The 25,478-nt window shown below is 46.4% G+C and overlaps 1 long non-coding RNA gene across 2 annotated transcripts in view; it reads left to right on the plus strand.

Annotated features, from left to right (window-relative positions):
• Window positions 1–25,478, plus strand: part of LOC117199924 (uncharacterized) — a 75,780-nt gene that overhangs the window by 29,104 nt on the left and 21,198 nt on the right. For both annotated transcript variants that reach the window (XR_004481296.2, XR_007471306.1), the window contains exons 3-4: window positions 6,727–6,818; window positions 11,504–11,638. This is a non-coding gene — a long non-coding RNA (uncharacterized LOC117199924). The remainder of the gene's footprint in view (window positions 1–6,726; window positions 6,819–11,503; window positions 11,639–25,478) is intronic.

A 25,478-nucleotide genomic window follows, 5' to 3' on the forward strand; every position in this document is an offset into this window, starting at 1 on the left:
TGAATAATCCAGGATAGCTGCCCATCTCAAGGTCAGCGGATTAGCAACCTTAATTCCCTCTTTCCATATAACATGCCATGTAACATGGCATATTCACAGGTTCTGGGGATTTGGGTGTGGACATCTTTGGGTGTCATTATTAACACAGACATATACATTAGGTACGTGTGTATCACTGCAAAATAATACAGTGTTATTTTGAATGTGTAAGGGTTTGTCATTTAAGTGAATGGACTTGGGCTATAGGGCTCTTTCTGACTCTTAAATTTTACTCCAAAACTATGTTTTCAAGTTGTATTCATGTTGTATATATAGATAGTACATTACCCCTAACTCCTACAGTGTATTGCCTAATAGACACCCCTCATAATCTTATTCATTTCCAAGCGATAGACATCTAGATTGCTTCCAACTCCCTACTGCTACAGACAATGCTGTCCCGAATACCCCATGCTCATCCGCATATGGCCCTGGTTGTATTTCCTTAGTTAATTTTCACTAGGTAATGTTAGAGTGTTCCCCACAGTGGCTGCCCCTGTCCACACACCCCACCAGCCTCCTTCCCCATGCACTCTGTGACTTTTTTGACTTTGGCTTGCCAGCTCCCATCATTTCCCAGCTGAAAAGCAGCCAGAAGGGGGATGGAAAGCCATATTAACTCATCACCTGCTACGTGATCTACTAGATGATGCTGTGTTGGATGCTCTATGTACTTTATCCCCTTTCATTCTAAGACAATCCTATGTGGTTGATATTATTGAACCCATTTTAGACATGGGAAAACTAAGGCTGAGAAAGATTAAGCTCTTAACCCAAGGTCTCACATTCAGCAAGTGCCTGATCCAGAATTTGAATCCAAGCTGGGCTAAGTGTCTACTGTCAATGCTCCCATCATGTCCCGGGCACATCTGACTCTCCATGTGCACAGTAGCTCTAAGCTAAATTCTCAGTCTAGGAGAGTGGTTAAGAGCGTGGGCCTTAGAGCCAGACCTCACTTCAAATGCTGGCTCCATCACTTATTAGCTACATGATTTGGGGTAAGGAGCCTAATTACTTTAAGTCTCTGTTTTCTCATATGGAGATGGGCTTATGTATGTCCTTCGATTATGTTTGTAAACCTCTTAGCAGTGTGTAGTGCATAGCAGGACTAAACAAATGGTAGGGATTGCTGCACTATCAACCTATGTTGCCCCCTCTACCCCAGACTCTGAACTGCTTACAGGTAAGGACATCTATCCATTCATCTTCATTCATTCTTCACTGATCTGTGTACCAACTTCACGGCAACCAGAACAGTGTCTGTCATCAATAACGGTTCATTGAACTACTCAGCTCCAAAGCTCATTCCAGTTACGGCTGGCAGTTTCCACAGCCCTTGGATGAAGGGTCTTGGGTCTCCAGGTTGCTTATCAGGGTAGGGAGAGATGAGGGTTTCTGATCTCCAAGCCTTTAGTGATCTTTTTTTTTTTTTTTTGCGGTATACGGGCCCCTCACTGCTGTGGCCTCTCCCGTTGTGGAGCACATGCTCTGGACGCGCAGGCTTAGCGGCCATGGCTCACAGGCCCAGCCGCTCCGCGGCATGTGGGATCTTCCCAGACCGGGGCACGAACCCGTGTCCCCTGCATCGGTAGGCGGACTCTCAACCACTGCGCCACCAGGAAAGCCCTAGTGATCTTTCTAGACCTTGCTGCTACCCTCTTCATAATATCTATAATTCCCGGCCCCCATCACTCTCTCCCGTCTCTTCTCTCAGAACCCTCTTTCGCTCCCCTTGGGGGAACCAAAGTGTGATTCTCCTCTATGTTTCCCCCTTTGCTGGTGAGGTGGGGTGCACATTGCCTTCAGCGTTGCGCTTCCTCGTCTGGAGGAAGGGAGCTCTGCACAACTCGTGGCTTGCCTGTCAATTAGGCAGTTCTGCACCTGTGTGATTTCCTCGACGCTTAATAAAAATTGGGTGATTAGAGAACCTCAGGCAGCACTTTCTTAAACAGTCATTAAACAATCATTACAGAGAGAAACAGCTACAAGCAGCTGCTGAGAGGGTGTGTGGCTCCTAAAAACATAATTCTTTTTCAAGTCAGAACGAATGTGTAATCAAAGCACAAATGGGAACAGTTTCAAAGTTCTGAGGCTTCTCAGGCAAACCTATAATACATCAGCCAGCCTAAACTGGTGTCCAAAATGTTCAGTGAGAATTGACGCATGGTGTAGCATTCTAAGTAATTCACACCTAAGCCAGGTTTTGTCTTCCTCTCTCTCTCTCTCCTTTTAGGGGTGTCGTCACAGCCTTTCAAGTTTGGGTGCTGCTGCCTGTCTTAGCAAAGTTGGAGCAGTTGTGGTTGAGACGGGTTATAACTTGGTATTTGAAATAAGTCCTCAGGAGGCTTTCTTAAGGCTGCTGGGGTTCAAGTGCTAGACGCAACATTTAAAAGCTGTGTGACCTTGGGGAAGTTACCTAAGCATTCTGAGCCCCAGTTTCTGCATTGTTAAAATGTAGATGATTGCTGTATAAAAATGTATTGCGTTGATGGAATTTCTCACCCCTGTTTTTTTTTTTTTTTTTTTTTGTGGTACGCGGCCTCTCACTGTTGCGGCCTCTCCCGTTGCGGAGCACAGGCTCTGGACTCGCAGGCTCAGCGGCCATGGCTCACGGGCCTAGCCGCTCCGCGGCATGTGGGATCTTCCCGGACAGGGGCATGAACCCGTGTCCCCTGCATCGGCAGGCGGACTCTCAACCACTGCGTCACCAGGGAAGCCCCTCACCCCTGTTTTTTTAAGTGGGTGCTCCTGGAGTGAAAAGTGGTTCTTTAACTGTGAAGCCTTCTCTGCTCAAAGATATCAACTCCTTCACATTCCATCAGTTATCAGACTTCAAGGTGCACAGGAATCAAAGGGGCTTGTTTAAAATGCAGATCCCTGGGGCCTACCAGGAACGATTCCGATTCTGATAGGAGCGGGGGGGGGGGGGGGGGGGGGGGGGGGGGCCAGAAACCCATAATTGTAACAGGCACCCAGGTGATTCTAATGCAGATGATTCAAAGGCTACACTTTCAAAAAGAATGAATTAGTGTCATTTAAAAGACACCCACAGGGAGAGCTAGGGCTATAGTCATTTATATCTTAATGTGAATAATTCAATCAGATTGCTTTCCTATCAATGCCTCTAACCAGCCATTCTTGAGGGAGTAGTATTTTTCATAGCTTGGGAGGAGAGAAGAACAATTTTGGTCACTAGACATACCTGGAGAGGATAAGTTCTAGATGCTGCCCCTTGGGCAGTCAGAGGCATCCGTAGTCCAAGAGGGATCATGGTGAAGGTGGAAGTTCTGAGACGTAGAGTGGCTAACTCGTAGTTATTCCCGGGATTTGCTTTGCAGCAAAGACCACCCTTTATGCCACTAAAGACCTTCTTGAGTCCTTTTGGTTGGCAATGGCTCTTTGAGATCAATGAGAACACTCTAACTTTCTTTGTGGTTTTTTCAGGCATATAAGGTGACTTAAGCAGAGATGCCATTCTGGTTTATTTTTTTGTGGCCTGTCTTCCTGTAGGCATCACTTTCTCAGTACTGGGGCTGTAATTCCCAGGACCTCTCTGGCTTCAGATGTCAGGTCATTTAGAAGTGTACTATGAGGCCATTCATGGAAAAGTTCTGCCTTGGTCGATCCAGCAATATGCTCTACAGGAGGGAAGAGATGGCAGCTGTGTTGGTAGGGAGAGCCCCAGTCCTTTAGGTTTCAGGGCAGTATCAGTCCCAAACATCAGATGTGGAGATACATGTATTTTCTCACGAGGGAAGAGAATGAAGACTATTCCATTGTACTCATAAAATTACACAGTACAATGTGTATGTGATAAAACAAAGTTCATGTCTTGGATGAATTTAGTTGATTTGGGGTATTGATTGGACCACATCTGATACTTAAGAAAAATTTTGTTTGAGAGCCGAGAGTAGGGCTGAGATGATTATATTATAACAAGAAAAGGTACTATTTACTCCATTATCTCTCTATTTCATAGCTGAAGGAATTGATTTCTTTTCTTTAAAATTTTCATTTCTGATTATAAAAGCAATGCATAGTCATTGTGAAAACATTTGAGTATAGCCTTCAAATATATGTGTTTTTTTTAACATCTTTATTGGAGTATAATAGCTTTACAATGGTGTGTCAGTTTCTGCTTTATAACAAAGTGAATCAGCTATGCATATCAACACACACACACACACACACAAAGTTTTTTTTTTTTTTTTGCTGTTACATGGGCCTCTCACTGTTGTGGTCTCTCCCGTTGCGGAGCACAGGCTCCAGACGCGCAGGCTCAGCAGCCATGGCTCATGGGCCCAGCCGCTCCGCGGCATGTGGGATCTTCCCGGACCAGGGCACGAACCCGCGTCCCCCGCATCGGCAGGTGGACTGTCAACCACTGCACCACCAGGGAAGCCCCACAAAGATTTTTATAAACGTGAAATAATACTGGAGAAGTTGTTTTGTAGCCTGACTTCCTTTTTACTTATAATTATATTATGAAATTTCTCATCTTAATTTTTAATCCCCTATTTTCAATGGCTCTATTGCAATGTTTCACTATTTTTTAAAAGTGAATTCCTATTATTAGGGTTTAAGTTATTTGTATTTTTTCCTACGATACAGAATTGCTGTAATGAAAATTCATATATGTAGATCCTTGTACACATTTCTGATTATTTCCTTGGGGTAAAATTCTTAGAATTGCTGAGTCAAAGAGTATATGCTCAACTGTATGGTCTTTGGCGCGTATTTGTCCAATTGCCATTCAGAAAGCTCATTTCCATCTTCATTTCCACCAACAGCCTGGGAGAGCACCCACTTCCCAGCTTCCTTGTTGCCACCACTATTGATTTCTTTTAAAATAGCTTGAACTTCTTTAGACAACTCATGATAGTTGTCTTATCATTGTCAATGATAGTCAACTTCTCATTTGCCACCCGATCTCCAAATGGTTGTCAGCTATAGTTTGAATGAAATTATGCATCATACCAGTTTCCTGAGGTGTGGACATGACAGCTTATGTGAGAAATACTAATTCTGTCAACCTGGAGGAACAAGCATTTAGAATCATCCTGCCCCCTCCCTGATGAAGAATTAGAACACATCTATCATCTCCTGATCCGCCTTGGACACATCAGATTAAGCCATCCCTAACTGGGGTGGGAAAATTCTTTATTTGCAGAGGGGTGAACAGTCACGTAGACAGTGTCAAAAATAACCCTCGCATCTCAAAACACAGGGACAGATGCTTAGATGGAGTTTTAAGCGGGGTCAAGCAGGGTGTCACAAGAGTTGTATAGTTTTCTCATCTTTGCCGAAGTTCCCGTGTTTCCCAAATTCCAGACTTTGGAATTTGCTTGGAAAAGGGATATTTGTGGCACCACCGGGTCCCCCCAGACTGCCCACATTGACCCCTGCCCACTCTGAACTGATAAGTCTTGGGTACCGTGTCGATCCTGGCACCAGTGGGCTGTGAAAGGGGATTAACACTCAGGACAAGCTTTCCCCTAGTCCACAGGAACCAAAGCCGACTGTGGCAGCTGGTGTCTGCACCCGCCTGTGAAACAGAGGGTTAGCCCAAGCTGGCCCCCCTGAGGATGCCTTGCCGTCCTTTTCTAACTAAAACTAAGAGTGGCAGATGAACGCAGAAGCGGTCCCATGGTCCCACCCTCCCCTCTGGTTTCGGATGCTTGAAAGCTGTAGGTTCTCCTACGAGGATATATTCCTGATGCTTCTGATGATGTTCAGATGGGTAGCCTGGAAGTTCAGATCAGCACCTGCTGGTCAGCAGGGGAGAGAGAAATGAGACCAGGAGGGGGTGAGAACGAGTTCTAAAGTGCAGGAAGCTGGGGAAATGGCTGCTTCAAGTCAGAAAGACGTTGGAGGAGACTCAGTGCGGAGCCAGGAGGCCTGAGTTCTAATCTGAGCTCTGCCCCCAACCCCAGGGCTGTGTGACATCAGGTAAGTCATGAGACCCTAGGGGCCTCACTGGCCTCAGTGGTCAGCGGAGGACATTGTTGGCCAAGGTAAGGGACCTTACAGCTTTGTCTAAGCGTGAAAAGAAGGGATGAGGGAACATGTAGAACAGGAAAAAAGGAGACCTTTAGGGCAGCGCTCCCCAACCTTTTTCACGTCCTGACGCACATGAAGATAGTACAGTCGCTGCCATGCTGGGGACACTGCTATAACTCAGGCACACAAAGGGGACACTCGGTCACAGAGGGATTGAGTCCTGAGAACATGGTGCCCGCCTCCAACTACACTCCCAGCAAATAAAAACTGCATTAAACCATGAAATAAGGGCCGGATAATCCTACTCTTTGCTCATAGTGACTCCTTTGATGACCTTTTGGGAAATATCAAATTCTCGCACTGTTTTACAAGTCCCTGCCTGCTGCCGCGGCCTACTGGTGAGGGTGCGGTGGGGTGGCCGGGAAGTAATGTCCTTTGGGAAGAAGGGGGAGGAGGGAAGCCCAAAGTCCAAGAGTCTTGCTAACTTCATCTGTGCTTTCATCGGAGAGCACCCCTAAATCGTCTCCCTGCTCCCTTCTTGGGGATCAGCTGGGGCAGGTCCTGTTCTCAAAGCCACAGGATCGATTAAAGGAATCAAGCCTTCCACTTGGGGTCCTGCCTGTCTGTTAGGCTTTTCCTATTTTGTCATAACAACCTTTTTAACGTGCCTTATTTATTTTTTTCCAGCCACCCCAAGAAACGGTGAGGTAACTGGGCCGAGATGATTGCCAAACACCTGCAAGACGCAGGCCCGGTGCCGTGAGCACGGAGGAGCCCGGGTAAGGCTCGCGAGCGCGCAGATCAGCCGGCTTTCCCGCCCCCCCCGCCCCCTCACCTCCTAAACACCTGCAGAGGCCTGTCACTTGGGACGAGAGGGCCTATTAGGGCTCTTGTAATTGAGATGGGGTGAGGGAATTTACAACGGCTCCGGAGTGGGAAACAGGGAGACGGCTTAGATGACAGGAAGCCGTCTCCTACGCTCTGTGGAGCAGATTGAGAAAGGTGGCCTGGGTAGTAATGGGGTTAGCTAATTCTGATAGTGAGAAGGGAAGGAGAGGCCGTCACCATAATCACGACTAATGGATTCCAGATGGAGAAAGAGAATTGTCCTCATTAGCGTGGTTGTACACACACACACACACACACACGCACGCACACACACCCAGAGAGACCCATTCCGCCCGCATCGCAGACTTTGATAAGTACTGTCAGGTAAGAGTAGCCCACACCGCAAAGGTAGATGGAGAGCCTTGTCAATTATTTCTTCCCTGTTTCCCCCTCCTTCCGTACCGTCCTTGCATATGTAATGGTTTCATTAACCTCGAGACTTGTGCAGATGAGTTGAAAACCCAGCTTACATGGCCAATTAGTTGGCAGCGCGTTCAGTACAGAGTATGGAAGTACCTTTCTCTTCCCCTTAAATACTGCCTGACTTTTCGGCTGTATTTCACAAGTGTTAATGTAATGTTGCTGAAAGGAAATACGGCCAAGGCAGGAAACTTTTCCCCCCTCTCTGGGATGCAGCTGCTCGTTGGGTTTGGGTTGTTAATTCAAAACACTCCCAGGTGTCTATTTCATATTATCTCTTGTTTAGGATAAAATAAAATGAAACTGTCAAAACCTTTCTGTCTTGCTCGGTCCTCGGCTCAATAGCCCCACAAAGAGACCGGGGCAAGGAAGCAACTGCTCACACTTGCCTTTCCTCGGTGAGAAGTGCGGGCCTTCCGGGGGAGGCCGCGACCTCACAAAGGTCTTGTTGGAGTCCTGCTTCGGACTCCCTTCCCGCCGCTGGGCTTTTGTTCCAGCCTTCCTTGCCAGGAGGGCCATTTCCACTCCATTTCCAACTCTCTTGCAAAGCCTCCTGTCTGAAGCTTTCCCTGAGCACCCTGGTTTTCCAGTTTGAGCATGTAGTACGTGCTCAATAAACGTTAGCTGTTATCAGTATTTCTACTTCATGAAGCAAGTAGGTTGTCCGGTGCTCATGAAATAGTGAACAGAGTGAGAACTCTCAGGTGGCTTTGCCTATGATTTGCATATATCCCAGTATGCTATTTATAGCCATGCACTTGCGTTTTATATGACGAAGCCTCCCTACCATGGACGTTTATCTTCTCTGCTGTCTGCCCTTGGCTACTCTGCCCTCATGCCAGAAGCAGGCACTGAGCTGAGGCTGGGGGTCCTTGCTCGAAGCCCCAGCGTTCTCCCCAGGAGAAGGGCCTGTGGCTTTTAGGAGCTAAGCTGTTAGCATGTTCACAGTGACTGCTTCTTTTTTTATCCAAAGTGACCTGTCATTTCTAGCAGCACAGGGAGAATGGCTCCTTTGGCTGACTTTCTTTTCACAACTGGAATTTTGGGGGCTAGGTTAGGTGGTACAGGGACAGCAGGATTTCACTCCCTCTTAGTGAGAAATCGTCTCTTACTGAGTCCACAACAGTCTTGACTCCAGCCCCTGGTCCACTCGGGGCCTCTGATCACGGGGGTCCGCACATGTCCCCAGCACGGCCCTGGCAGACCTTGGTCTGCTATTGCTTGACAGGAAGGCGGTGGGCTCATTCTTCTTGCTTGGTGGCTTTCTGGAAAGGCGACCCCGAAAGAATCCTGTTTCCATGCTCCACATGAGCCCCTGGTTCTCCCTCTCTCTCTCTGAAGTCCCCAGCTTCCGTTCTGTGACACATTAAGTAAGGGGAGGGTGAGACCGATGTGGTCACAGCCAGGCTCCATAAATGAGGGAGATTTCTGGAAGACGGGTTTCAATAGATGGCAGCCTGAACATGCTAAGTGAGATGCCCCTTTGTTACTGTTGTCATCTTCGAGGATCCTTAAAAGGATCGGTCCCTTCAGACCGATGTCTGTGCTGTTCCTTAAACTGCTCAGAGACACAGAGCGTCTGTGCTCTGGAGAAGGAAGCTTGGCGCCGTGTTTTGAGAGCACGTTTTGTGTTTTGAGCCACTTTTTCTGTAGCCTGGGGCCCGACTGATTTTAGGTTCAGCCTAACGTCTTGGCCCGAGATCCCGCGGAGAGTTTGGAGGGACTTAAAGAAACAACAATTCAGACCCAAAGTCCTTGTTTTTACAGAATTGACCTTCCATCTGTTGACAATCAAATACTGAACCTATTAAGACTGGCGGTCCCCGAGCTGGGAGAAAGGAAGGAATTTCCCAGGTTCCCTGGAGACAAAGGACCTTTTGACTACACCTGGGGGTGAAGGGTGGCCAGCCCAGGTCACACTAAGCTGGGGATCACATGAACGGGAGAGCAGCTGGGGAGATGGGGGCCGGGGGTCCCCCTACCTGAATTCTGATTTGCCAGAGAAGGGGGAGAGAGGAGGAGAACATAACAGAGAGTGATTAGCCACCAGAGACTCCAGAATTCAGATGAGTGGCCCCTCGCCTCCCTGTGCGCTGAGCCCCTGCTTTTCCACAGTCCGTGTGCCGGCCTTCCGCTCTAGACCTTCAGCTCCTCGACAGCAGGGACTGTGTCTCCCTCTTCTTCGCACAATTGCTTGACCTGGCCGGAAGCAGATATTCCTGGAATAGATGAGTGTAGAGCTCCACAAAGGGGGCCGCTTAAAGTGGGGCTCAGCGCCTTTGCGTGAATTAGGAAGTCACCCCCTGAAGGCAGACTCTGCCCGATGGGCGCATGGCTTCATGGGCGAAGCACCCCCTCTCCCGGCTGAGTGTGCTCGTACAAGGCACATTCTGAACAAGGACAACAGTGGCCACCCCTAGATTTAGGAACTGGGGCTGATGTCCCAGGCCCCAGCCTTTAAGGCACCCTGGTCTGTGCTGGGCTGGTGGGCGGTGGTCTCTTGGGGAAGCAGGACATGGCCAGGAGGCAACGTCCTCCCCCAGGTGGCAGTGCCCCCCACACCTTAAGGTCTGCGTGCAGGTCTGCTTGTCCAGCCTCTCCTTCTAGGGCTTCCCCTCTGTCCTGCCCCTTTACGCTGTCCTCTGAGGTCCCCATCGGGGCTCTCTATGATGTCTCTTCAGTTAGAGAGCTCACAGTAGTCTTTTGGTTCACACAGACCTGGGTTGGAATTGTGGTTCACCCCTCACCCACTGTCAGCCCCTGGGAAGATGTTTTAATCTCACAGAAGCAAAGTTGCCTCGGCCACGCAATGGGGATGTGGTGAGGTTCTGCAGCACAGGGTTAGACATAGACGTCCTTTCTGAAATCTTGATTAGTCTGTACCAGAGGAGATGGTGGTCCCTGGAACCCACGGTGAGGGGTTCCCGCATGACCGTTTCTGTAGGTTCCATTTCTCAGGGTGGCCTTTATAGCAATCCTTTTGGAACAAAATCCCTAGTGTGCTTCCTGAGAACTTGAGTCATTTGCCCTCGACAGATCTCTCTGGTGGATGGGACAGGATGCTCCCCAAACTTGAGCAGGCTCCTGGAACCAGATGTGGCCACGGGAGTGGGAGTGGCCAGAGCCAGCTGGTCCTGTTGAGGTTGGGTCCCTGCCCACGGATCTTGGTCTACCCAGCCCAGTGATCTTTGTATTATGTTAGGAAGACTAGAGTTAGCTGATTTCATAAAAGGAAGTGAGTTGAAATTTACAGTGAAGATATTGGCTCTACATGAAGGAAACCTTAACTCATAGTCATGCTGAGCCCAATACGTCCTTAGGAAGCATGTAGTCCTTCCCCCTTTGCTTTGCAAATGAGAAAACAGGACCAGAGGGGTTAAGGAGCTTGTTCAAGGCCCAGTATACCTTCTGTTACATCTGAGGGTATCCCTTGACCGCGAGGTTATTTAAACTCTAAACTTGCCCAGCTGTGGGAGTGTGTTCTAGGAATTGTTGGAAATTCCATAGCAACCAGTGTCTGAGATTCCTGAGGAGCTGGCATGCAGGAGAGCCCTGCCCAGCCCAGCCTCTCTCTCGTGACCACATTTATCTCCCACTCTTCCCCCTGCTTCTAGACCATCTCCAGTCTTCACATACAAAGACACCACTTTCATTCTTCTTTCTAGGTGCTTGCTCAAGAGAGCACAGAGCTGGGACACTGGGCACAAAGGGACCCAGCGTTGACTGGAGGCCCACCGTGTCGTGGGCGTCACCCTGGACTCCTCATACACGTAAGCGTTCTCATTTACCTCCCACAAGAACTTCAAGGTCGTTTGAGAATTGTAATGGATGGTTATTGAATGAATGATTGAATGGATGACTAACTGTTAATTATACTTCTTCCTCTTTAGTTACCTACACATGGGCCCTATCTTTTGCATCACCCTGAAGAATCTTTGTTCTTTTGCCACCGCTCTGTTTTCTTATCCCTATGGTGCCCATTCAGAATGACCCGTAACTGTGAGGGTCCACTGAAAGAACTGCATTCATTTCCCTGTCAACTCAAAGGAAGTAAAAAACCCAAAGCTCAGAGTACAAAGAATAGATTTTGTGAATTTCTCAATCCAAGCCCACAACCCTAGCGTATAAACAGTAATCTGTATATTTATGTTCTTAGCTTTCCGGAGAGACTGTGGGACAGGGAATGTGCGATTCTTGTTCCTTCTTCATGGGAGTCACATTCTTGTCAAGCGTGCAAATGGAAAATGCTCCTCTACTCCAGTGACAAAGTAGAATAACATGCCGTGTCGGGGTAAGAATTTGTTTCTGTTTCTTTCTTGGCCGGCTCGTTGTGTGATTTCGCCCAGGCACTGAGTGACCCTTCCTGTTTCAGTTTATTCAGCTGTAAAATGGGGCTATACTATCTGCTTAGTTGGCTTCTAGGCTAGGGTCTTTAAAGGATTGGCCTGTTTCGGCGGACCTTGTACGGTGCCCTGGGAACGTGTGCAGGGGAGAAAGGTAAATTGACAAGCTTCAGTGCTCGTCTTCTCCGATGCCAACTTCATACCTGATCTTCCATTTCCTGACTCGGCTTCTCAGGGAGCACACTAGGGATTTCCTTCCACAAGGCTCCCTGAAGAGGCCCACCCCGAGACATGGATCTGCCATTTCTTCACTTGCAAAATGGAAATAAGAACAACCCCTAGCCTACTTCCCTTTGGCTGTAGAAAATGGAATGAGTTGGTAGATAGGGAAGTGCTTTGATAAGATGAAGTCTTACTCGGACCAAGTTAGTTAGAATGACAATCACGTCCGTCGCTCATTCTGCTCCAGTTTCTTTAGTTTGTAAGTCAGTTGAAAATGAAAGTTTTGTGGTTCTGTTTGTCTGGTTTATATTTCGTGATTTATTTCTCAGTTTGGCACGGGCAGACAGTTCAGGAGCATGCAACTATTTTAAACAAATCTTATCTCCCAAAGCCCTCGTCTCTGGCAGTTTGAAATGTTGGTCCAAGTTCACCTACAGCAAGAGCATTCAGTGACGTCAGAGGGAAGAGAACCTTTTCCTCAAGGTGGGCCTAGGGTACAAGAAGGAAAGGGAGACAAAGGAGAGGAGGAGGATAGTGCCAAGTATTGTAGCTTGTCCGTGGAGTCAGGCCAGGGATGAATGAATCATGACATGCTGGAGAAAAACAAACAAACAGACGAACCCCACACCAAACAAAGGGGCCTGTCTTTCATTTGACAGTCAATCAAATGGCAGAGAAACATTGGGCCTCCTTAGGCGAGAAAGCCAAATATTTCATCTGGTCAGGTCTGCAGCGAGTCAAGGGGAGGAGGCAGCGTAATGACCACGCTTGTCCGTGACCATTTGGCTTGTAGCGATTGGCAGAGCCTAGGACCGTGGGGAGAAAGAGCTTGGGATGAGCGGGGAGCCACACGCACGGCCCCGTGCTCCGTGCAGTGTAAACAGCCGGGACATCTGGGTGCCTCATGTTCTTGCACCTTAGAGCGGGGGAGAGACGAGGCCTCTGAAAGATGAGCTAAGCCCGGGAAGTGAGTTGGAAGAAGCAGCAGATGATGAAAATGTTTAGATAGTGCAGTGTCTCCTCCAGCAGGGGAAACAGGGCTGGGTGGGTTGGAGATCTCCACAGACGTGAGGTTTGCATTCTTCCTAAGGCAGCGTGCTCTGGCTCCATTCACTCTCCGGTGATGGCGGGGTTGAGTGTCAGGGGTGGCAGTAACAGCAGTAGCCACATGTGGGGAGTCTGTTGCTGCTTGGAGGAGCCATTTGACCAAGGCAGACAAAGTGAATGATGGTTATTGTTTCTGTCTGCTGAGCACACATGCTTTTTCCTCCTGTCTCTTTGATAACACAAACTGCCTTCTGTGCCATTGAGTCTGCAGCAGTCCTAATATGGCCTCTTCCTGGCCACATGATTGGTTAAGGAATTAGCATATGGCCCAAGCATGGCCAATTGGAGTCCTTCCCTGAGACTGGTCTATGGATGCTGGGAGAAGGAAACTGGCCCTCCTTCTGGTGGGATAGCTGAGCTTTGACACTGTAGTTTTGGAGTCTTGGGAGTATCTTTCCTACTTCGTGGAGAAATCCTGTCCACTGCAGGAAAGAACTGATCAACGTACAGAGAGAAGCAGAGCTGAGAAATGGAGAAAGAGCCTAATGACATCATTTGAGACCCTGGATCCAATCATGATTGAGGCCAGATGCACCCTTACGTTTCCAGTTAAATGAGCCAAAACATTCATTTTGTTTGTGTAAAGCTAATTTGAGCTGGGTTTCTGTCACCTGAACCTGGATAGTCTGGAGGACAGTGTAGGGGTGGGGTCGGGGTAAAGGCAGAATTGGGCAAGTGAGAGATCAAGAGAAATAGGAAAGGAAGCAGAGGGGAGGAAACATGATCCGATGGCTCTCTTAGGGAGCTGGGAACCTGCTCTGGTTTTCTGAGGCTACGTGAAGCCTGGCTTCTGAGAAAGAACACTCACTGTAAAAGGCAGATCTGTTCTCGTTGGGGAATCAGCCCCATGGCTCCCGGAATGTGAGGGTCCACATATGTTCAGGCCACTCCAGGGCCAGCCAAAAGAGACCCATCAGTAATGTCATTAGATATGATGCTGAAGTTAAGCTTGGGAGTCAGACAGACTTTGATTTCTGACTTCAGTCCTTACTAGCAGAATGGCCTTGGGCTCTCTATCCTCAGTTTCTTTGCCTCTAAAATGGGGCTAATAATTATATCCATCTCCAAGAATTGTTGTAAGGGTCCCATCAGCCAACGTATGTGAAGAACTGTGTTCTACGACCAGCCCATGGGAAACACCCAGTAGTAATGGCTATTCAGTTTCTCATGAGCGGGCAATGGCGAAGTAGGTGGTAGGGCACCCGCACTATAGATGAAAACTGAGTGACTTAAAGTATGAAGGTGGTTTAGAATGTGGGAGAACCACATTAGTACACCACCAAGGTTTTCTTAAGTGACATACACTTCAACAAAAAGTTAAATTTTTTAAAAAAGGGAGTTAGAGAGTACATACTCAAAATAATTGAAAGCAGGAACACGAAGAGATATTTGTACACCTGTGTTCACAGCAGCATTATTCACAACAGCGAAAAGGTGGAACCATCCACAGAAGAATGGATAAACACAGTGTGTCTAGGCAGCCCTCCGTATCAACCAACTGAAGATCGAAAATATTCGAAAAAAAATTCCAGAAAGTTCCAAAAAGCAAAACTTGAATTTGCCACGTGCCTGCAACTACTTATATAGCATTTACATTGTATTTACAACTATTTACATAACATTTACATTGTATTGAGTGTTATAAGTAATCTAGAGATGATTTAAAGTATGCGGGAGGACGTGTATAGGTTACCTACAAACACTACGCGATTTTTATAAAAGACTTCAGCACCTTTGGATTTTGTATCTTTGGGGGTATTGGAACCAATCCCTCACAGATACTGAGGGCGACTGGATCGGTAGATAGGTGGGTAGATAGATAGATAGATAGAGATTATTAAAAAGGAAGGAAATGCGGACATATGCAGCAACATGGATGAATCTTGAAGACACAATGCTAAGTGAAGTAAGCCAGTCATAAAAGGACAAATACTGTCTGATTCCACTCATATGAGGTATTAGAGTAATTAAATTCATAGAGACAGGAAGTAGAATGGTTGTTGCCAGGGTCTTGGAGGAGGGGGAATTGGAGTTAGGATTTAAGAGGTACAGAGTTTCAGTTTTGCAAGATGAAAAAAGTTCTGTGATGGTTGGTGGTGATGGTTGCACAGCTATGTGAATGTACTTAATGCCACCGAACTGTAAAAAATGGTTAAAATGGTAAATTTTATGTTGTATTTATTTTACCACAGTTTACAAAAGAAAGAGTCATGTCTAGTAAGAATGCATTTTCATTTTAGCCAAAGTATCAATATATAAATTTTGTATATGTGTGTTGATCGAAGGAAAAAGGAAGGATGACGACTACATACCAAATGGTTTACAGTGCTTCTTTCTCTGTGGGGTTCAGTGGGACAGGAGGGGTCGGGTTACTTTAGACACTGTAGTACAATCTAAATTATTACAATGATCAAATGTTATTCTTGCCATTTCAATGGGTAATATTAAATTGTAACCATTTGCATTATACTTTTACACTTTGAAAGTACCTTTGTGGAATATATCAATATAATGGTGCAGCCATTTTAGAGAACAGTTTGGCAGTCCCTCAAAGGATTAAACATAGAGTTACCATATAATCCAGCAGTTTTACTCCTAGTTACATAGTGGAAACACATAACCACTCAAAAACTTGTGCATGAATGTTCATAGCAGCATGATTCATAATAGCCTCAAAGTGGAAACGATCCAAATGTCCCTCAACAGATGAATGGATAAACCAGTGATACATCCACAGAATGGAATATCATTCAGCAATAAAAAAGGATGAAGTGCAGATACATGCTACAATGTGGATGAAACTTGCAAACATACACTAAATGGAAGAAGCCTGACACCAAAGACCACATGTTGTAGGATTCCATTTTTATGAAATGTCCAGAATAGATAAATCTATAGTTATTGAACATAGATTAGGACTGGAGGTGACAGATAAGGGGTGTGGGCTCTTAAAAATTCCAGTAATAAAAATGTCCAAAAGTTGACCAGGTGTTGGGTGCAGAGCTCTGTCAATATTCTAATAAGCCATTGAGTTGTTCACTTTAAAAGGGCGAACTGTATGGTATGTGAATTATCTCTCAATGAAGCTATTATACAAGAAAACAAAACAGAAAACAAAGTCTCTTTGTAAGTCATACAATTAGTTATTTACACTAAGTTTGGGAGGAAGATATTACATGAAGAAACAGACCTGAAAAGCTAACTTAGATCTCTCGAGGAGGAGAGGAATTACCAAAGTCCGGCTGGGCTTACTTTTTTTGTAATCCCCACCAATAAAATGTTCCACAAAAGACAAGATCAAAAGGACACGAAAGAAAGCAACCCAGATGTTCCTCAACTAAGGAATACACCAACAAACTATGATCTGTCCACACAGTGGAATACTACTCAGCAATCAAAAGAAACAACCCGCTGGTAGGTACAACCTGGATGAATCTCAAATGCATTACGCTCAGTGTAAGAAGCCATACTCAGAAGGCTACGCGCCATGTGATTTCACTTATATGACATTCTGGAAGAGGCAAAACCATAGAGACGGAAAACAGACCAGGGGCTTGATTTTCAAAGGCTCTCAGGGGGACTTTCTGCAATGATGAAAACGTTCTATATCTTGATAATTATAATGACTACCTAGTGGTATGCATTTATTAAAACTCACAGAACTGTACACTAAAAATGGTTGAGTTTTACTGTGTGTAAATTGTAACTTAAAAAATGGGGTGGGGGGAAAGGACATGAAGAATGCATTTGGATATTCGGGTGGGTGGACAGGCACTGAGAAGAGGTATCTGGCCAAGGAATGGGGGCTGTCACCATCCAGTGACCCTCGTATGACCCATAGACCACCTTGGGCTTCTCTGTCCTTTGGAGATCCAGGGCTGCAAATCCTCAAAACCTGTGAGGTGATGTCTGCTCCTTCACCTCCAGCATCTGCACACATGTGGTCTTTTTGCCCCACATCCACCTGCAATGGTCTCTTCACTGGTTTGCCCCAAATCCACCCACACCAGGCATCCAGGGCTTGGCTGACTTCACGGCAGATGAGGAGAAAGCCTGGGACCGTGCCATCCAGCTGCCATCTTTGTCTACGTCCTCTTCTATTTCTGCCCCATTCCCTCCACCTGCTTTGCTCCTGGGAGCTCTGTATTCTTTCCTCTTTGTTATAAAGAGCAGTTGGGCTCTTCCCAGCTCCTTTCCATAGAAGCTCTCCAAGCTCAGGTCCTCAGCAGAACCAGGGACTTCTTTTCATTAAGAATCTCTTTGGAATTACAAATAGCAACTGTTTCCCCTATTAGCCCTGATATTTGGGACCCAGATAGCAGCTGGGATGGGCATGGCCCTTGCAGCTCTGAGCTCTAGTCCGCACAAAAGCATGCAGAAAGGACACAGCCCTCGTTCCGGCCTCTGCCTGCTGCTGGGGCTGCTTCCACAGACATGGCGCTATCGGTCCGTGTACCTCCATGTACGCAGCCTCAATGATTGTCACTTCCCAATGTACTGAAAGGAAGGTCCCAACACAGGCTCTGTGACACTCCAGTGTTCTCCTACCTTGAAAAGGCTGCCTTTAAAATTCATTACAGGGCTTCCGTGGTGGCGCGGTGGTTGAGAGTCCACCTGCCGATGCAGGGGACACGGGTTCGTGCCCCGGTCCGGGAAGATCCCAAGTGCCGCGGAGCGGTTGGGCCCGTGAGCCATGGCCGCTGAGCCTGCGCGTCCGGAGCCTGTGCTCCGCAACGGGAGAGGCCGCAACAGTGAGAGGCCCGCGTACTGCAAAAAAACAAAAACAAACAAACAAAAAATTCATTACAGCAGTTTGTACTTGGTATTTCCTCTTGTCCATGCTTTCCTTTATGCTCACCCCCCAACCCCCGACTTCCTCCCTTTGTTGTCTCTGTCAGAAAACAGGCCCTGATTGTTTCAGGCCCAGCCTTCAGCCAGAGCCGCTCCAGCCAGGGCCCATTACTGGGCTAATTAACAGCCGCGCTGCAGATTTCCAAGGTCCTCCCCGGGGAGGGCTGGCCTGCTCCCCATAGAGGCTGCTCTCTCTGGCCTGCTCTGTGGGTGATGCCACAGCCCCGCAAGCCTGGGCCTTCTTCCCGCTCCGCGCCCTTTCCCCTTGTCTCTCGGTGAGCATGAAACAATTTCCTCTTTTCACGGGGCGTCGATGGCAGGCAGATTAATGAACGTGAGCCCAGCCCAGAGGCCAGCCTGCCAAAAATGTTCGCAGTGCATTCAGCGGTCCCCATGCTGGGCTTGCACGAGGGACATTCCCGGGAAACCAAAGACGCGGGGCCGTGCAGTCAAGTCCCTGGCAGCGGCTGCAGCTCTGATCTGACCCGGAGTTCCACTGCGGAAACGATCTTCCACCTTCTGCGCCTCCTTCACCCCCGTCCAACCGCCCTCCCACACCCCCTGCAGGCATCCTACCCCCCTCCAGCAGCCAGCTCTGAGGCTCTCTGATGCTTTGAGAAATAAAGAACCAGCCGCAGCCAGTGGCCCATGCCATAAACACCGAGGGGCTAGCGGGGTCCCTATAAGACTCAGGCATGGGGCGGTGACAGACGGGAGCTCTCCTTAGCAGCGCGCCGTCGGGCCCACCAATGCCACGTGCTCTGTGATAAAGCCACAGATCCTGGGCAGAGCTAGCTGGGGGTTTGGAGGAGGCTGTCTCTTTTCTTCCCTTCAGAGGAGTTCTTAACAAACTGGTGTGTAGGGCTCACTCCTCAAAATGGGAAACAGATGGAGCTAGCTAGTGTGGGCCTCAGGAATATTTGCTTTGGAAACACCCAGCACGACGAGTCTATGAAAAAACTTCTCTGCAGCTGGGGTCCCGCAGTGCCCAGCCAGGTGTCCAGGGAGCCATTTTCTCCCTTAAGGGGAGCTGCCAGCTCGGGGGGTTCCCTGGATGGCTTTGCAGCCCTGACCGTGGTATCAGCAGCAGAACCTGATCCTGTGAGCCATACTTCTCGATGCAGCGGAATTGCTCCTCCCCATTTTTGGGGTAAACTCCTCTCCCCCAAGGTTGATTTCTATGCCGAGCTCTCATGAGTCGGCTATCTCACTGGCAGGATTCCCAGCTTCTTGGGATGGGTGCTTTTCTGTGTAGACACCTGTGGCTGAGTTGTCCAGCTTAGATGGTCAGCTCCAGGGGGACAGTTAGCTGAGGCCCAGCATAGCCATAGCTGGGTGTTTACAAAAGGTAGTGGGATGGGTTTACTTCCAAAAGCATTTTGATCACGCAGTCATACATGTATGTTACACACACACGCACATACACAAGCACCCCAACATAAACACACACTTCACAGATTTCCATTATATCTTTGCCATATCGCTGTTCCTTAGCTAACATGTATTTTGACTTTTTAGAACCACGTAACTGTTTTCAGTAGGAAAACAGCCAACCTCCCTCCCAATCAGATTGTCTTATTTAGTGCTTTTCATTTGGAATTCTTCTTTAATATCAATATTACCATACCTCCTCTATTTTTATTAGCATTTGATTAGTTTATCTTTTATCATTCTTTTCATTTTAAACCTCTTGTTGTCATTTTGTTTCTAGTTTGAATTGTGGGTAGCATCAAGCTAGATTTAAAAAATCTGAAAGTATTAGACTTCCCGTAAAATAATTTTATCCATTCACATTTATTGTGATCATGGATATGTTTAGGCTTTTTTTCCTGACACTTTATTTTATGTTTTCTACTGGCTGTAAATTCTTGATGTTTGTTATTTTCTTTTTTAATATATTAAAATAGAATTTTTGAGTTTTGGTTCAACTTATTTTTTTCCCTAAAGTTTGGAAATTATGTATACTATTTCTTATCTTCTGGGGTAGGAATGACAGTGCACTGTGAGGCAGGAGATGGGCTCTATTCTTAGCTTGGTCATGAACTCATTGTTTGACTTGGGTAAGTTACTTCTTTTTGAACTTCAGGTGCCTCCCCCATAATGAGACAGTTGGATGAAATGATTTCAAAGGCCTTATCCCTGCAGTGTTAACATGTAGGATTTGGTGGTCGATTGAGGTCTAGAGCTTCCTAGGTCTGTCCAGGGAATGTGCACCTTCAAAACGGGAGGGACCATTTCCACCGCCAGGCTTCAGTGAAGCATCTGGCTATCAGGTGAACTCAAAGTTGAACCTCGTTGGCACAGCTCATCTTTTCAGGGGAAAGTCAGGCTCAGCTCTTCCCGCTTCTGGGATGATCATGAGTGGGATGTTTCTAACTCAGCAGTGCCTGTGTAAAAATTCTCACTCTTGAGCATATTTTATTGTGTGATAGAAATAGTTATTGCCCGCCACTTACAATGTGCTCCCACGTATTTTCTTGCAGTTAGGTAGGTCATGGGACTCAGCCTTGCCAATGGACTGTGAGCCAACGTGATTTCACATTGTGAAAAGTGTTCTACTTTTAGGTCAAAGCATTTAAGAGCTAGTACCTGATCCCCTAGCTCCCTCTCCTCCTGCTGCAGTGACCAAGGAGACATACAGATGGTGCAGATCCTCAGCCTAAGTCCCTGAGTGACTGTGTGAACCAGAGGTCTCTGCTGACCTCCTTTGGACACGTAGCATTAGCAAGATAGAAACTTATGTTAAGCCACCCGGATTTTTTTTTTAGCCACAGGTAACCTAGCCCACTGTAACTAATACAAAATATACTGAGGCCATTATTAAGGACATGCATTTTCTGTCTTTTCAACTTGGATATGAGGGTTTGAGGACAGAAGATGGCTAAACTATGAGACTCATTCCTCTTACCCTGGCACTGGTGGCTTAAGTTGCCAGAACCTAGTCACATATACGTAAAGTCCCCCACCTTGGAAACCTCAGAATTGTTCAGAGCATTAGCCCAGGGCACTTCTCCTTTGGTTCTCCAGAATCTTCACTCAGCTTCTATTGCACATGGAGTCAAGTTCACAGTCCCTGATGTGGTCACTGTGCCCCGTGTGGCCTGGCCCTGCCTTCCGCTCCAGATCATCGCTCACTGCTGTCTCCCACACTTGCTTTGCTCCACCACACTTGTCCTCTCTCGGTTCCTCACACGTGCCTGCCTCAGGACATTTGCAAAAGCTGTTCCCTGTGCCTACAATGCTGGATCCACAAGCGTAACTCCTAAGCATCTTTCAGGTTTTAGCTTTCTTAGGGGATTTTTTTTTATGACCTCCGCAGGCTAGGTTATATGCTCCCACAGCATTCTCTGTTCCATGCCACCCTCATGGCATATCTCAGTTGTAATGAAATAATGAGTTGTGCAATCATTTGCTTAATGTCTGTCTCCCCGTTAGACTCTAAATTTTCAGGGTGCAGGGATGATGTTTATCCAGTGCCTAGGACAATTTCTGGCCCACAGAGGGCACAGAAGCATGAAGTATGACTAATGATGATGAACGAATGAATGGTCATTCTCAGCATCTGGAGCAATTATCCCCAGACTTTAGTGTACATCGGAATCACCCAATGGGCTTTAAAAAATATTTATTTTTAAATTGTGGTAAAATACACATCAAATAAAATTTGCCATCTTAACCGTATTTAAGTGTACAGTTAGGTGGCATTAAGTACTTTCACACTGTTGTACAAACATCACCACCATCCATCCACAGAACATTTTTCATCTTGCAAAACTGAAACTCCACAAACAGTAAGTCCCCATTTTCCCCTCCCCCAGCTCCTGGCCACCACCATTCTACTTTTTGTCACTATGAATTTGCCTGCTCCTAAAGAGTTTTCTAAAACACAAATTTCTGGGCCTGACTCACAAAATTTCAGACCAGGGCCTGAGAATATGCATTTCTACCAAGTTCCCAGGTAATGCTGACTCTGCAGGCTCAGAGACCACACTTTGGGAACATGGCACTGGAGGACCCCAAAGTTGATACCACCTCCTAAGTTGTGTCACGTCTCCTGCAGCCCCTGCACACATTAGGAGTTCAGAAAATGCTGGTGACAGATGGGTTGATTACACCCAACTGCCTGTGGAAGAAGTGAGTCCTTTTGGTTAAGGCAGAGGATCTCAACCCTGATCATTATATTCATCTGGGGAGATGTTTGCAAAATCACATATGCCTGGGTCCCACTGTAGACAAATGTACTAGAACTTCAGAGTGGGGGACCTGGGCATTAGTATTGGTTGACACTTCCCAGGTGATTCTCTCTGTGAAGCCGGAGTTGAGAACCACTGGGTTAAGGGAAAAAGCAGAGGGAGGAAGATCAGAAGAGGCATTTGGAAATCAAAAATACAAACACCTCCAGGGATGGGCACCCCTTGGTTTCTGCAGAAACACCTTTGTGACCTCAGCATAGAAATGATTCTTTGCCCAACTCCCTAGGGGGAGGAAAGACACACCTTCTGAGTGTACAACCCAGTTCTCTGGGGACCAGTAATGCTCTTCTCAGAGAACCAGAGTTACAGGAAGAGATTTCGACACAGGAGCTGACCTCTTCCTAGCCGCTTCCTCTTGAGCTATTATTTCTGGACATCACCTCATATTTCCACGTGTGTACAAAGGTATCTTCAGGTGTACGCTGTAGCTTTCTATCTCTGCTCAAATTCACAGGCATCACCTTGGAGTTTTAAAAATGTATCTATTGATGTGAAGTAGGGAAACCCTTGATTAACATGTAGCCCACGGGGCCAAATGAAACCTGGGTAGGGCTTCATTCTGCAAAGGACTCTACTTACTAAGTCTTCCTACTCTGGACACTGAATGCTGGCAGCATTAGTGTGGTCCACAGACTGGTGTCAGCCAGGAACGGGTACCATTCTACAATGAGATGGATACAGAATTTGAAACTAAATATTTAGAAATTTCTATGGCAACCCAACAATATGCAGTCCCAGTGTGTGATCAGCAGACTTTTCTTTGGTGAACAGGGGATTGACCAATTTAGGTCAATTGTTGACCTGCGTGGCGTGTTGCCTGTGGCTGAGCTGTGGACAAGTGCTGCGTGGTTGGGACACGTGTCAGTCTGCAATTAAACTCAGCTGATCTTTCCCATTTATATATCATAACCAGGATGCATGGTCTTTTGTTGTGAGTTTCTTTGGCATTTCCTTAATGACTGTTGAAGTTGAGTTCCTTTGCTTATGTTTATTGGCCTTTGGTGTATCCATATTTTTTTAAGTGATTGTTCAAGTGTTTTGCCCATTTTTCTATTGGATTTTCAGTCTTTTGCTTATTGAAGAGTAGGAGTTACTTTAATATTCTGAATATAATTCTTTTGTTGGATGTATGTTGATGGAAAAAAAATTTTTTAAAGGTCCTTCACCCAGATAACTTGAGAAGCAAGACCATGAGGATTAACCCTGTGGTCCTATCCATGACAATGTATGGCAGATTTCTTTCCAAAGGTCAGAGAGAGGAGTTAGGAATTTACACTTGATATCTTCACTCAGGACTATTAAGGAATAAGATGCCCAATTCAAGCTAGTTCAAGCAAGAAAAGGAATATATCAACTGACAGAACTGTGATAGATTCATGTGTGGCTTGATCCAGATGTTCTCTATGTTGGCTTTATTTTCTGGCAAACTCTCTTTCTGTTGGAGAGAATGGATCCCAGAAACTCCAGACTTACGTGATTCTTGTCTCAGTTTGAGAGATACCCTCTGTTTCCCAGTGTTTATATAAATTTCCCCAAAGGACTTTGATGGGTCATGCTTGGGTTATAAGCCTACCAAGGGACCAGTGTGAGTTCTAGACCACCCCATAGCAGAGGACACAGAATCCTGAGCCTGAGATCCCTACCAGAAAATGCATGGATTGAAAGAAGGTCAGTAGCCAAAGGGAAGGGATGCAGAGTGGACTCACAAGTAATAGGTGTCCACTACTTCAACTAGGAGGGCAAAGAGTGGAAAGCTTTTGAGTGAGGCTTAGTGGTGTGTATGTGGTGGCAGAGGAAGAGGGAGGTGTAAAATGATTGTTGCTCTGCTGGAGAAAGTTGTATCTGACATTACTGCATGGTAGGGAGCAGCAACTGACTAGTGTCAAGGAGGGATATTAGGTGGCTATACTTTTAGATATATGATTCTCTCTTCATGGCTATCTAATTCATTTATTCATCCACTTATTCATGCAACAAATATCTGTTGAACACTAATTCTTTTGCCAAACTTTCCTACGTAATTATTACTGTAATACACGAGACAGATGTAATCCCTGACTTCATAGAGCTAATAGTTCAGTCATATAAACTTCTCAAAAGTGTTCTTTTCTAAAAAAGATAATGCAGCCTTGTTCCTATGACAGGATACTGAGCAAAACAAGTGAGTTGGGCCATACTAAGAATTCAGAGATCAGCAGCTTTTATCATGAGTAATATTTTCCACCAGAGACTAAGGATGAGGTAATCCCTGCTCATAGGTATGGAATTTATCTCTGAGCTTCCTGGCAGCTAAGGCAAAAAGGAAAATCTGTTTAATGACCTCACTCTCATTGATGTCAATTCATTTTGGAAAGACAAACCTTTTCCTGGGTCCAAGTACTTGGAGGAATTTATTAAATAGACCCATATGTAAAATATATTGAGTAACATCATAAAATCATTATCTCCTAACCTGACAAAATGACCAGGGGTCCCACACAAGTATTTCAGACCGCAGCATTTGGTGTCTACCTGCCTCAGATTTCTCCCCAGATCAGCTTCAAACAACATGGAATCAGAATGACACCACACTCCTGGGGAGGAAATGCTTTTAGGAAAGCCTTTTCTGACTTCTTCAAATAGAGGTTTGGTTTTTCTTTCTATTGTTTCTATGTCCTATTCTATATACCTTTGGCTCACCTTGCTTATCTGTATGACCCCAACTTCTGATTATTTATTAACATACCTATTCTCCTTATGTTCCCTCCCCACTAGATTTCAGTTCTTAAGGCAGGTCCCATACCTTTAAAAATTCTGTGTTCCTGGTATCTATCACTGTGTCTGTGTAAGAGAGTGAGTGTAATGGGAATGGGAGGAAGGAATAAAGGAAGGAAGGAAGGGAGGGAGGGAGGGAGGGAGGGAGGGAGTGGTGGGGAGGGAGGGAGGGAGGGAGGAAGAAGTGAGAGGGAAAAAGGAAGAGACAGGAGAAGGTGTCTCTTCAAGGATGGGAGAGAAGGGAAACCTATCAGAAAGGTCCCATATCTGGGCTGAAAGAGGCCAATTTGGTCTAATCAAGTGTAGGCAGTGAGTAATGCAAGGGAACTTGTGGGAAAGCCATTTAGGGATGTGTGAGGAGTCAATGAAAAGAATAAATGAAACATTGCTTCATTTTAAGAAGACTTTAAGAACTTAGCATGTTCCAAAAAAAAAGAAAAAAAACAATACCTAATGGAGATTTCCGTTAGTCAATTATGAGGAAGATGAGAAAGTCCTATTTGTACCCACGACATCTTTCTATTGCTCCCAAGAGTTGTGGTGGCCCTGGGGGTCGCGGCTCAGGGCCAGGGAAGGCCAGGCCTGTGGGAGTGGCTGTGTC

Source organism: Orcinus orca, chromosome 14 (genome assembly GCF_937001465.1).
Source record: "Orcinus orca chromosome 14, mOrcOrc1.1, whole genome shotgun sequence".
Taxonomy (NCBI): Eukaryota; Metazoa; Chordata; class Mammalia; order Artiodactyla; family Delphinidae; genus Orcinus; species Orcinus orca.